This window comes from Mustela lutreola, chromosome 14 (assembly GCF_030435805.1).
Source record: "Mustela lutreola isolate mMusLut2 chromosome 14, mMusLut2.pri, whole genome shotgun sequence".
NCBI lineage: Eukaryota > Metazoa > Chordata > Mammalia > Carnivora > Mustelidae > Mustela > Mustela lutreola.
The window spans coordinates 40,172,919-40,185,927 of record NC_081303.1 but is presented as its reverse complement, the minus strand read 5'-3'; the positions used below and the strand labels follow the sequence as shown (position 1 = coordinate 40,185,927).

Here is a 13,009-nt window from a genome sequence, read left to right as displayed (position 1 = left end):
TTAGTAGCTGCGCCCAACCTAGTTCGTAGGACCTTCTACAAAATTAATGAACATATTCTCAGTTCCTTCATTCGGGTTAGGCAAAGGTATTAAGTAACACAGTTTTATAGAGTGATTGTCTTTAAGATGATTATGAGTCTCTGAGTTTAGAATGCAATCTTGCATCCTTTTGTATATATTCATTCTGTCAGCCTATCAAAACCATCACAGCTGTTGGTTCTTCTCTGACTTCAAGTCGCTGTGCCAGAAAAAGAGAATATTTAGTTAGGGATTGACTCAAATGACCTCTTTGGCATTAGACCTGGTTACCAAAAAGGCAAATGTAATAACCCAGAAAAGTTGGCACAAAGTGAAAAACCAGGTCTAATGCCAATGCTTGCCTGAGAGAGAGCCTTGGACTTTCAAATCTTTTATCTAGAATCTAGATCCTACCTGTCAGTTTGTTGGTTAAACTGAAATTTCATTTTAGAGAAACTTGTGAGATTTATTTAAGGAAGCTAGACATCACATGTGTTTTCCTTGTCTGCATGAGTCATTCTTTCACAGAAAGAAATTAACAAGTTATCTGACATATTTTGTTGAGACATACAGATTGCTCCTTAGTATCCCGTGTTTTGTAGATAATTGAAAGTATTTTGATAACTTGTGTTAATATTTTCTTATATAACTGTCATGGTTCTTATAAAACAATAGCTTTTGGCATTTAACCCACAGTCTATATCTCACTTGCTTGCATATCGATCTGATTTTTATAGAAGGAAGATTGTTTACTAAAGCATGTGAGTGTACTGCTACCTTTTCAAAATATTCATAAGATCAATAAGTAATTTATTATGTTAGATTGTGATACAGTGCCATGAATTCTGTCACTTGAAATAGAAGCATTACTGGAGCAAGTACAGGGAAAGCTTTTTAACATTAATACAGGACATTATGTGTGTGTTTTTGTATTTACTAGTTTGTATTTGAGACAGCCTGAAAGGTAGGCTCTAAGAAGACCCTTTCTTCCACCATGTTCAGTTGAGGCACCTAGCATGTCAGGCTATCATCATTTCCCCCTTGGATTACTGCAGTTACTTTATAAACTGCCTCTTACTAGTCCTTCATTCCTGTCCTGACTTGTACACCAGAATGATCTCACATTTCCATGCTGGAAATATTTTGAGTCCCCATTGCCTTCAGGATAAAGTTCAGACTCCTTAACAATTTTTACAAGATCCTTCATGATTTTGCCCTTGCTTACTCTCCTGCTTTATTTCTCTCTTAACTACTTTATACCTTTCATTCTGTTCCCTTAGTTGTGTCATTATCTCTTGCCTCTGGGCCTTTTCACTATAAATACTCTTCCTCCCTCGCCCCCCCCCCACTTTGCCCCCTTCCTCTTTGGTGTTCTAGATTCTTCATATTTCAGTTTAAGAGTCACTTATCCCAGGAAGTCTTCTCTATTCTCCCAAGTCAAGATTGGGTGCCCCTTTGTACTTTATTAAGCCTCTAAGTTCAGGAACTACATTTTGTTTTATTCAGGCTTCATTCTTATTGCTTAGCATTAATTGAATAAATTAATATATAGTTAGTCCTTCTCAGACTTTTCCCTGACAGAAGAGAGAACATCTGTCCCTCATGAATACACAAAGTTCCTTGCTAAAAGCATGATGGTTTCTTAAAGTTCTGCATTTATTTTTTAAATTTCAGAAAAATTTATTTTGCTTTATTATCAATTTAATTATATATTTCCCTAAATCTCCAACTAAAATAGACACTACTAAAAGATGTGTTGATGTAGACATTTTATTTTTCAATTTCATCATTCCGTTGCTTATCTTTTCTCTTTCTGGTTGGCAGGGTTTTTTCTTCAGCTATATGATTAATGCTGATTTTGTTACAGGTGATTGGTAAATTTGCAGCACCACCTCTTATTTTTTTGAAATATTTTAAGTTGAGGTTATCATCTACTTAAAGGACTTGAAATTTGCATTTACAGCCCCTGCGGACCAAGACTGGGGCTGCTTCCTACTTGATTCTGCCCCAGTGCTGCCATCCTTGTTCGGTGGCTGTTAATATAACACTGTCTGCAGCCAAAAGTAGAGGAGTGTGTTAGAGCTCTTTCACGAAGCTTTTAGAGTAATTTTCTTTAAAATTTCAAATATCTTTGCTGTCATAATATGTGATGTGATGTGTGTGTGTGTGTGTGTAAGGGTGGAGATCACTTTGAAAATGGAGCACCACATTTTTTATTCAGTGTGCATTGAGAATGCAAGTTAAGGATTAAAGAACCCTTAACTTGCAAATTGCTGCATGGAAGTAGGAGCATCATAGGATGTTGAGCCCTTACCACCACTAATTAAAGTGTGATGGACCTGTTTAGTGGTAATAAAACATTACTGTGGACTTTTGATTGCATACCAATGTATTCAGATATAGTAAATCCGTGCCTTAAACTGTAGAGTGTTTTTGGAAAAGGCTGGTCTTCTCAAACTGGATCAAATTTAGGGTGAAGAAAGATGTTTTTAAGATGATCAAAGGATGAAAAAAAAAAAAGATGATCAAAGGATGTTTTAATCACTCCAGGAAGAGAAGTAGAGAGACTGACCTCAGCAAGATAAGGAACTGGGAAATCCCAACATTCATGCCCCAACAAAAACAATGATTAAACAACTACTGATGAAAATAGCTTAGGACAGCGGCGCCTGGGTGGCTCAGTGGGTTAAGTCTCTGCCTTCGGCTCAGGTCCTGATCTCAGGGTCCTGGGATCAAGCCCTGCATCGGGCTCTCTGCTCAGCAGGGAGTCTGCTTCTCCCCTCTCTCTCTGCCTGCCTCTTTGCCTACTTGTGATCTCTCTCTCTCTCTGTCAAATAAGTAAAATCTTAAAAAAAAATAAATAGCTTAGGACAGTTCTAGAGTACAGTAGAGAAGCAGGAGCCGTCCAGTGGAGCACACAACCTGAGAAAAGCATAGGAAGCATTTTACCAGCACGTAGAAAAGCATAGGAAGCATTTTACCAGCATCACCCCGTCTTCTAGTTCAGCAGAGCTCAACACTAGGAGGGATCTCATCCACTGTGACCTCCCCTCAGAGGGGAAGAGAAGAGCAGGAAGACTTCAGCAGCTTTCACCACTGCTGGTGAGGAACCTGGTAGTCCTTGGCACTGTCATGGACTCCCTTGGTCTTTGCCACTGGGGACCTCCAAAATCTTTGCCAACACTGACCTCAGCTGATGAAGCTGCCTGGAATTTACCCCACTGTGTCCCCTCGGAGTAGTCACTTCTCTGTCTCTCTCCCAGCCCCCAGGAATAGAGTCACCTCTTTGCTCCTACTGGAGTCACCAATGTCTCCTCCTCCCAACACCTCTCTCACTTCCCTGTCCCGGTGCTGGTGTGTTCATGTGCCTTTCCATGTGTATGTGGACACTGGCACTGCGGCTAAACTGCCAGAACCTGCACTGCACCCTGAGCATTGGCATCGCCATGTATGTGCTAGGCACACCCATGTCCTGGACACCAGTCCCACTGCTGTAGTCATGTGTGTCCCAGGGCCAAGAGATACCCTTGACTGCAGCCTTCCCCACAGGGGATAAGGACAGCAATATATGAAATTCTCCAGGGAGAAGGAAAAGGGGAATAACGATGAAGAAAGTCTGTAGGATTTATGAGACACCATCAAGGGAAACAGGATATTCATTATGGGTGTTCCATATGGAGAAGGGTGGCAGCTGGACGTGGTACAGAAAGCTTATTTAAAGAAATAATGACTAAAAATGTTTACATTTGAGTAGGGAAATGGACATCCAGATTCATTAAGCTCAGATGTTCCCAAACAGGATCAACCCAAAGAAGACTACAGGGACACATTATAATCAAAGTGTCAAAAGTCAAGGACAAAGAACATTTTGCATTCAGGAGGAGAAAAGCAACTTGTCAGATAGATGAGCACTCTCTCCCCCCACCACAAGGATGATCATTAGATTTCTCAGCAGAAACTTTGCAGGCCAGGAGAGAGTGCAATGATATATTCAAAGAGCTTAAAGAAAAAAACTGCCAACAAAGAATACAATACCTGAAAAAGTTGTTCTTTAAAACTGAAGACAAGATAATGTTTTTCTTGGATGAACAAACCAAGAGAGTTTGTCATCACAAGATCTACTATAAGGGGAGGTGAACCGTGAGAGACTACAGACTCTGAAAAACAACCTGAGGGTTTTGAAGGGGCGGGGGGTGGGAGGTTGGGGGAACTAGGTGGGGGGATATTGGGGAGGGCACAGATTGCATGGAGCACTGGGTGTGGTGCAAAAACAATAAATACTGTTACGCTGAAAATAAATTTAAAAATTTTTTTTAAAAATTAAAAAAAAAAAAAGAAAAATACTCTAGGGAGTCCCTTGAATTGAAACAAGAATTCACTAAAGTATCAACATAAAAATATATGAAAGCGTAAATGAAAATTTTATTAATGGATACACCATATAAATAGCAAACTCTGACTTTAAGAACACAAATGGAAGTAAAAGTATGTATTGTATGTATTTAACTTCAATTGTATGCCATTGAAGTTAAATTGTTAACTTAAAATAGAGATTCTACTACATGATATTTTATGCTAACTTCAAGCTAACCACAAAAATAAAACGTGTAATAGATATGCAAAAAACAAAGAAAAAAATTAAAGCAAATTACTACAAAAATGATCAGAGAGCAAAGGAAGCCACTAAGAATGGAAGATAGGGACAAAATATCTGTGTGATCAAAAATAATAACAAAATTTCCATAGTAAATCTTTACTTGTCAATAATAATTTTTAAGGTAAATGGATTAGACTCACCAGTCAGAAGACATAGAGTGGCTGAGTGACTAAAAAGGCAAGATTTACAATATGCTATTGACAAGCGATTCACTTTAGATTTAAATGCACACAGAAGGTAAAGAGATGGAAAAATGTGTTTCATGAAATACTAAGCAAAAAAAAAAGCAGGAATGACTATACTTGCATCAGACAAAATAGACTCTAAAACAGCCTCTCAACACAAATTTCATTATATAATGACAAAAGCCTGTTAAACAGAAAGAAATAATCATAAATATACACACACTTGTACATTGATAGTGGGAATGTAAATTGGTACAGACACTATGGAAAAACATGTGAATTTTCTTTACAAAATGAAAACTAAAACCACCTTTGATCCAGCAAACCCAATTCTGGTTATATATCCAAAGGAAACATGCCCAGGATCTCTAAAAGACATCAGCACTTCCATGTTCATGTCAGCCTTATTCATAATAGCCAAGGTGTGGAAACAGCCTAACCATCTATCAGCAGATGAACTGATAGAGGAAATGTGGTATATATATATACCACATGGAATATTACTCAGTCTTAATAAAGAAAAAAAAATCCTGCCATTTCTGACAAATATGGATAAACCTGAAGGACATTATGCTAAGTGAAACATTTCAAACAGAAAGACAAGTACTGTATGATGTCACCTATATGTGAATCTAAAACAGTCAAACTTATAGAAGCAGAGAATGGCGGGGCGCCTGGGTGGCTCAGTGGGTTAAGCCTCTGCCTTTGGCTCAGGTCATGATCTCAGGGTCCTGGGATCGAGCCCTGCATCAGGCTTTCTGCTCATCGGGGAGCCTGCTTCCTCCTCTCTCTCCGCCTGCCACTCTGCCTACTTGTGATCTCTGTCTGTCAAATAAATAAATAAAATCTTAAAAAAAAAAAAAAGCAGAGAATGGAATGGCAGTTGTCAGGGGCTGGTGGGTAGGAGGAAATGGGAAGATGTGGGTATAAAGTTTCAGTTGTACAAGATTAATCAGTTCTGGAGATCTAATGTACAACAATGTGACTAAAATTAATTGTACAAGGGATCTTGACATTGTTAAGAAAATAGATCTTAGGCGTTCTTACAACAAAAAGGAAAAAAGATAACTATGTGAGATGATGGATATATTAATTACCTTGATTATAATTATTTTACAATCCATGTGTATATCAGATCATCAAGATATACGTTACACATACATAATTCTCCATCATTATACATCCATAAAGTTTGAAAAAAATATATAAGAACAAAAAAAATTCTTAAAGGGGAAAACTATTGACATAGCATTAGAATTTAGGAGGAAAGTGATGTCTCTCTAAGAGATTAGAAAGAAACCAATTTGCATTTATCAGAATTTGATGGCTTTGAATTAAAGCCTGAGGTAAGCATATCTGAAGCTTGTTTGACGTCATAAATTGGCTTTACCTAGAAGATTCTTCGGCAGTTGGTGTTGACTTTTCAAAAATCTTATTTATAGGAGCTCAGCAATGAAGAACTTACTGAAAAGGAAGAGTGAAGAATCATTGGCAAAGTTTAGGACAGAAAGAAGTGACCCTCTATTTGCCTGTACCATTTATCACTCAGATAATTCTGGAGGAATTCATACACATTAAATGGAAATTTTGAGACAGTTAACCCTAATTTGTTCAAAAGAATAATTCTGTTTTGTTCTATGCAGATTTGCCAGGAAAATAAGTTTGTCTTAAACTAAGCTTCATTGCAATTGTAATTTGAAGCCTCAATCAAGAGCATACTTGAAGAAAAATAACTTGCAGAGAATGTTTGACAGAGTTTTTATTTAAGTATTTGTTTTAAATATAAGTTTGTTAAGTGCATGTTAAGTATATTATTATCAAGTCCAAGTATGAGGCATATGTTTTAAATATGTTATGCATTTGGTTTCCATACTTAATAAACGTTTGGGATTTTTTCCCCCGGTTTTCTTATAGACTGATTTAGGATTTTTCACTGTTGTGATATTTGAATGAAATTTCTACTTATTATATGGTACTTATAGGAAATACTGTTTCAATCTATTGATGGTTTGACATTTGAAACAAGTTGGATATTATCTGTTTTATCAGCTCTGTCAGGGGACTTTCTCCCAGAGGGCAGTTTTGTTTGTAAGATTTGGGGCACTGTCCCACATCACTGCCATCTGTGCCTTCCTCTCTTATTGTCCCTTGAAGTTACTCAGCAGTGAATTATGAATTATGTCACTTAGGAGTGAATGCTTTTTTCGTTTTTTTTTTTGTTTTTTTTTTTTACTGATTTTTTAAAATGAAATATAAAGTTAATAGTTATGTATCATTATATTCCTTTCTTGATTTATATATGTCATCTTTCCAGTTTTGTGTTATTTACAGCATAATATAAAAATTTCAGGGAAGGTTTTATTTGTGGAAGCAACTGAGCTATTATACAAGGAGATTTAAGCATATCAAATTAATCTTTTATTTTCCTACATTGTTTCTTAGAAATACTGATAAATTCTCTATTAATGTCCAAACCAGATCAACACAAATTGTGGAATTTTCCTATTAAAGTATCAGAAAAAATATTCAGGACTTATTAAATAGTAAGCAAGTATTTCTTTTAAAACGAAAGTCGATTTCTTGTATAGTTCACGTTTTGTTCAAGAGATAGAATTACAACTATTAAATGAATTATTAAAGCCTCCATGACAGGTAGTTAGAGGACTAGTGTTTCATACCAAGTAAGACAGATCAGCAATACAGACGTTATAATACAAACTGTAAGTGGTTCTCTTTTTCTTTTTTAAAGAATTATAAGAAGCATGGGCTCTTTTTAATTTAATTTTGCATTTACAATATAATTAAAAGAATAGTTTGTAAAATTTAATTTACAGATATAAATCTAACATTTGTAATTAATTTATTTTGATATAAAACTTTAGAGAAAAGCACAAATAACTTAATATTGAAAATACAAAAGCTCAATAAATAAATATCTCCCCTTGTATTTATGTTTATTTATATCCTAGTATTTTTCTCATAAAACTTATATAGAAATCGTTTCCTTTGTGACAAAATGGAAAGTAGAATTCTGTAATACATTCAGAGTCAAAATGGATTTGCTCCTGCTTTTATTTTTTAACAGTATCATTTCATCATTTTCTTCCTATGAACAATTTATCTGTAGAAATTAAAATGAATTGTATTACTATTATTGAAACTTGAATTTTGACAAAAAGTGTTTTTTCATCTTTTGTAAATATATATATGTTCATTTCTAAATGTATAGTAAAGATAACTATAAAGCCAGTTAACTATATGTAACATAAGTAAGTAATCATTAATCTTGGATAAGCTAAACTTTTTGTATTTCCTGGTGAGACAGTATGTCTTTTTACTTTGCAGTATAATCTTTACATACTTCATATAGGGGGTCATCTAGCTCACAGAGACCTTATAGGACTACATACAGACAGTGTATATATTCAATAAGCGTTACTAATGAATATCAACCTTATTCTATGGGATACGTTACGTTTTTAACTTTTCAAACATGGCATATAAGGATGTACCGTTCATTTTAGTTTCTAAGCATACTTCTATAATTTTAGCTTATTTAGGAAATTACCTTGAATAAAAAATTATTGTATTTATTGTATTTGTAATTTATATATTTACTTTGAGAAAGCTTGAATTATTGCTATTCTTTAACATATATAAAAGCCAAATCATACAATGTTTTCCCTTAATGTTTATAGTGAGCTCTAGAACCTTGACGACATAGCGTTCCCTTTTATTTTATATTGCAGGTTGGCATACAAGGAAGCAGTATTGCTTGATGTATAAGAACACGGGCTCTGCAGTCAGAATATTTGGGTTCAAATCCAGGTTCTACTGTTTCCTATATTTGTGACCGTAGACAAGTTAATTAGTCTCTGGGCCTCAGTTTACTAAAGATTAAGATCATGTGGAGTACTTACCTATTATAAAGTTGTTTTGACCATTAAGTTTTAAAATAAGAGGGATTACAGCAATGCCTGGCAAATAGGAAGCAATAGGGATTAGTGTTTGACATTTTGGCTCAAGAGTCATTGTGCCTGCCTTCAAATCAAGACTCTATCACTGAATAATAATATTAAGGTCTTGAAAATTCTGCTTAACTCTTGCTGAGCGTCAATTCCCATTATCTGTAAAATTGGGTTATTGTGAAGAATCAGCTGGATAATGCTTGTAACTCCTAAGTGTAATGCTTAAAACAAGCAAAGAGAAAAAAAGAGAACGAGAGAGAAGTGAAACCGAGAAACAGACTCTTAACTATGGAGACTGATGCTTACCGGGGAGGTGGGGGGGCGGTGAGATCAGTGATGGGCATCAAGACAAGGTTGCTGTGATGAGCACTGGGTGCTGGATGGAGATGCTGAAACTCTGTATCGTACACCTGAAACTAATACTACACTGTATGTCAACTAACTAGAATTCAGATGTTTTTTAAAAAGCCCTTAGCAAATAATAAGCATTCTTAAATATTTCGTGTTGCTAATATCGTTATTATTTGGTCTTGGTTTTATTGTTTTCACATGTGAATTTTACGAATTTGGATTATGGGGAAATAATGCATTAGTGTATTCTGAGTTATCGTTAACTCAAATTTGATTCGGCAAATTAAATTCTTCAAGTGTATGATATGAACCTAAACTAATTATCTGTTTGCTGTTAGATTTTGAAGCTCCTCCTTAAAAGGTAATATGCAGTTTGCACTAGCGTTTACTTGGCTTGCAGTGTCTAATCTAGAACTTGGGGGAAGAGAAGGTTTATGTATAGATAATTTAATCATAATCCTAGGAATACCTGTGCAGACTGGCTTTGTAAGCAGGTTCATAATATATATATGTGTGTGTGTGTATAAATATATACACACACACACATATATATATAAGATTTTAGGCATAACTTCTTTTTTAAAAGATTTTTATTTGAGAGAGAGAGAGCAAGCAAGAGAGAGCATGAACAGTGGGGAGGGACAGAAGGAGAGGGAGGAACCTCCCTGCTGAGCAGAGAGCCCGATGTAGGGCTCCATCCCAGGACCCTGAAATCATGACCTGAGCTGAAAGCAGAGGCTTTAACCCACTGAGCCACCCAGGCGTCCCCAGAACTCCTCCTATTCTGAATCAAAAAACAAACTGAGGGTTCCTGGAGGGGTGAGGGGTGAAGGGATGGCATAACTGGGTGATACACAATGAGCACTGGGTATTATATACAGATGATGAATCACTGAACTCTACCTCTGAAATGCATAATACATTATATGTTAATTAGTTGAATTTAAATTAAAAAAAAAAAAAGAACTCCTCCTGCATTGCCACCAATCACTCCCTACTATATTGCAGTTTCCTAAATGTTTTAAGCAATATAGCTCTGCAAACACAAAATCTTTAGGACGGTTTTCAGGTTTCTTTGACATTTTGGATCTTGCTTTTATGTCCAGCCTCAGGTCCTCTGGTATATTCCAGATCTTCCCTGAACACACATTTATTCGTTTATTCATTTACAGATATTTATGTAACATCAACTATGCGGCCTTGTGCTGGGTGCTTTGAGAACATGGAGGCCAATAAGACCCATTAGCGCTTACAGAATGCCATGCACACCACTTTTGTGTCTTTTACCGTCTCTTTCATCTGTCCCTTCACTGCTTGATAGAGTCTTACTAATCTTTCATGCTCTACTCGAGTGTTACCTCCTTTCTGCAGCATTTGGAACTTCATCAGGTAGTGTTTCTTTGTGTTCCAGTAATACTTTCTATTCCTGCCTCTATCATAGCACTTACTGTATTATCCTTGTTTTAGTTGACTCCCCACCACACCACACCCCCAGTTGAATTCTCAAGTGGGAAGGAGGGAGATGAAAAGAGAAGGACAGAAATAAGGCCTGAGACATGAGATAGGAAGAGGCAAGAAGAGGAGAGAAGGAAGACAGGAGGAGCCGTAGGAGTAGTGGTTAAAAGCACAGACCCTGTAGCCAGACACGGTTTTGAATGTTGACTCTTCCACTTACAAACTGGGCACATAATTTAATATCTCCATATCACAATTTATAATTAGGATAATAGTCTAATTGTGAATATTTAAGAAGTTAATATATGTAAACTGCTTAAAACAGTCACTGGTATGTAACATATGGTATATGTATTTGGTGCTATTTTTATTAGTAATAGTTAGCTTTCTTAAGTGAGGTGAGCTATGTTTTCTCTCATTTAGTCTTCTAAGAGATGGGAGATTTTCAGGTTACATATTATCTGTCCCTGTGTGTTCACTTAAATGCATTAGATTTTCAAGTGTGCTTTACAAGAGGGCTAAAGGGGGAGCTCCTATACATATGTGACTACAGTGTAACATTGAATATAAGTTGATTGAGCATTTTGCCTTTTTATACCAGGTCCTGTCCTGCTTCTTACTTCTCTAGCTATGAGAATTGCTGAAGATAATTCTTCTGTTTTCATTTTTGCTTCATCCTTCAGGCTTGATCCATAGCACTGTTTTTGGTAATATAGCTTGGATTTTTAAGTTAAAATACTGTTCTCTTTTCTGACTGTTCTCCAGCCTGAAAAATGAGACAGGGGTAAAGTCTGGGCATAACATCTTGTTTCTAGTAGCGTGATCTTTTCATCAACCTGATATTTAGACTGGATTTCTACCGTTCAGTCTCTCCCCTTTTCCCTTTACAATGTCACTCTGCTCTGTCCTGTACCACAATATTGTTGATCCAGCCTTGAATAGACTATGTAATGTCCTAGAACGCCTACACCTGGGATGGCTGGCTTTCACAAATAATGAAAAGCTAGTAGATAAAAACAGTTATCATTGGGCTGGTTGGTGAGTTCATTTTAAACCAGTGAGTTGTAGATGCTAATTGCTATGGCTCTTCTATTCAAGGAAGAATCTTGGAGGAGATGACATTTTAGCTGCTACTTGAGCAGTGGGAGAAGAAAGAGTAGATTGCAGGTTGTAGAGGATATTTGAGGCTTAGGATTCATTCTCACCTAATACCTGAGTATTAAATATAAGGCATTAGGCATAAAAAATTTAGTTCCTATTTAACTCCAAATGACAGATATAGTGACAAAGCAAATGTTGAAAGATAGATTGCTGAGAATTAGAGAAGTTACAGATTTTTTTGTTGTTGTTCTCACTTTGCAAAGTCTCCATCGATGATTTCATGTATTCTCTTGAGATCAGAGTCTCTTGAAATCAGATTCTCTTGAAAATCTGGTTTATTGTAACAAAGTTCTATTGAGTTTCTGGAATATACAGTGATTTCCTCTCTTTGGACCTTTTTGCACTTGCCGTTGCTTCTGCCTGGGATAGTGTTAATTCTTGATAATTCTTAGATTATAATCATGGAGGCCATAATTTTTCAGAAAAGCCTACTGGATCCTTCAACACTGGCTTAAGTGTTTCTGTGGCTCCTAGTCCCTGTTCTTCCCTACTCACAGCCTGTACCACGCTGTGTTCTAGTGTTTCACCAGCCTGTTCATCGAAGGCAGGACCCATGTATGTGATAATGCCTGGTGTGTGGCTGCTGGTCCAAAATATTTGTTGATTAAATGAATGAGTGGGATATGGTAGAAAGCAGACTCGGTTATTCCAGGCGATGGGAAGAAAATAAACAACAAAGACAAGGTGTATGGTAATGCATATAGCTGATTCGGAGGCAGTGAGTGGAATCATTTGATTAGAGTATAATACTGGAAAGAGAGGCTGGAGCTTTGGATGCCAAGTTAAGAAGTCCAGAGTTTATTAAATAAAATGGGCCATTGAAGCTTTTAGAGATAAGAATAATAATATATGTTCTTAAAATTTGGTTAAATAAGATACCTGTGTGTGGGAAATAATTTTTTCTAATTCTTGTACTAAAATTTTTTAATACTCTTAAGTGGGCTAGGTTTATAATTGTCTATTTTATAAACTCCTGTATTATAAGATTGCTCCAACAGAAATTATACAGAAAGTTTTAGGTTTGAGTAAGTACTTTTGAGTGAATTGAACAGCTCATTAAACTGTGCCATTTGTTTTTCTCATAAACCTATGTAAACTATGACAATTAAAAAGTATAATTCAACTGAGGCAGTAATCTAATGTATGTGTGGGGGTTTCCTTCTTCTTATCTGTAGCTTAAAGAAGAATAAATGCTTACAGCTGTGACTTTTTTT

General features: G+C 36.1%; 1 protein-coding gene across 3 annotated transcripts in view; it reads left to right on the top strand.

Moving 5' to 3' along the window:
- SYT14 (synaptotagmin 14) overlaps window positions 1–13,009 on the top strand; it is a 206,994-nt gene that overhangs the window by 55,800 nt on the left and 138,185 nt on the right. The gene's annotated exons all lie outside the window — the stretch shown is intronic.